Below are 1604 nucleotides of genomic sequence, written 5' to 3'. Positions count from 1 at the left end.
CCAACTCTTAAAGAACCATCTTTTTAAAAGAACCATTAATTTTCTCTATTGCTTTTCTATTTTCTATTTTATTTATCTCTGTTCTAGTCTTTAGTATGTCCTTCCTCCTGCTAGATTTTGTTTTATTTCATTCTTGCTTTTCTAGTTCCTCAAGTATAAATTTAGGTTATTGATTTGAAACCTGTCCTCTTTTTTAATGTAAGCATTTCCACTAATAAATTTCCTGTTACCATTTTTTCTCACTGCATCCTGTAAGTTTTTGGCATATTCCCATGGAACTGGGCAGCTGTTGCTTATAAATTGCAAGCTCTACAGCTAGCTACATGACTATTACATCAGTGTGAATTGCGTTCCCTTGTCAGAAATTTAACCCTGGTAGAAGTTTGGCCTCACGTTCTGGTGTTTGGACATCGATTAGCTAGGATATATCTGGTCAAAAAGACCTTGGTGGCAAGCCAGATGTCTTATCACACCTCACTAGAGGGATGGTGGCTGTTCTAAGCTCTGTCTGCCTGGTCAGGTTGGAGACACTAGGGATCTTTCTTTGACTACCAACAACTCCTTCTAGTAGCACAGCTGCCATTGTGGTCTTACCCCATCCTGTCCTGTCAGTTTCACCATGGGCTGTTCAGGTGGTAATATTCTGAACTGAGGGAGAGCCAAGGAGCTTCTGGCCAGACATAGCTGTCTGTGATCCTGGAGCTGTGGGCTTGACTGAAACATCACTTTACTGCTTGGTTTCAGGCTGGACACTGCCAGGCACCTACTGCTTGACCTCTGTTTAAATGAGAGACGTCAAGGTTTTTTCATTTTATTGCACAAGTCCAATTTAAAAGCAGACCCCAAATGGTTACAAACCTACAAGCTGTGAGGCTTTTAAACTTGTGACAAGGGACGGAAGGGAAATTCTACTCATTGCAAAGAAATTCTCACTTAAGCTTCTGTAAGCCAGAAGCTCTTAAAACACATGAACCTGCAGCTGGTCCTTAGCTAGTCCAATCTCTAGGAGGAGCTGGCATATGTTTGTGCTGGTCACCCTGTAGCTGAACTACTGCTTTATATTCTGGATGCTCAATTACAATACCATTGCAAGCAAATTTCTTCTTAAATGCCTTCACTAGTTTCTTTTTATCATAATCATCAGTGATCCCTTTGACAGTAGTAAGGGTCTTCCTGCCATTTCTCTGTTGAATTCTTACATGGATATAATCCTCAGTGCCAGCAGGAAGCAGATCATCACTTTTACTTGCATCAGCAAAGGAGTTGAAAGAGTGGAGGTTCTGGATAGCAGACATAATATGATTCCTTTTCTTTAGTAGAAAGAGCCCATGGAAGGAGGCAGTGGGGGAGGGGAGCACTGGGGGTATGGAGCATGCAGAAGCCAGGGGTCAAAAGGGATAGGCTGCTGAGTCCTCGGTGGTGACTTAGTGACTGGAGCATATTTTCATTTTCGTTTATCCCAAGATATTTTGTAATTTCCTTTTGGATCCATTTGTTGTTTAAGAGTGTGTTTAAAAATTCTCACATATTAGTGAATTTTCCAGTTATTTCTCTGCTGTTAATTTCTAGTTGTATTCCCTTGTGACAAAAAAAAATACTTTGTA

At 40.7% G+C, this 1604-nt stretch overlaps 1 pseudogene; it reads right to left on the bottom strand.

The window, feature by feature from the left end:
• Nucleotides 1-958: 958 nt before the first annotated feature.
• Nucleotides 959-1295, bottom strand: LOC123776074 (eukaryotic translation initiation factor 1 pseudogene; annotated as a pseudogene).
• Nucleotides 1296-1604: the final 309 nt, after the last annotated feature.

Source organism: Ursus americanus, chromosome 7 (assembly GCF_024610735.1).
Source record: "Ursus americanus isolate L20-20 chromosome 7, mUrsAme1.1.p, whole genome shotgun sequence".
NCBI classification, from domain to species: Eukaryota; Metazoa; Chordata; class Mammalia; order Carnivora; family Ursidae; genus Ursus; species Ursus americanus.
This window is presented reverse-complemented; position numbering and strand designations above follow the sequence as displayed.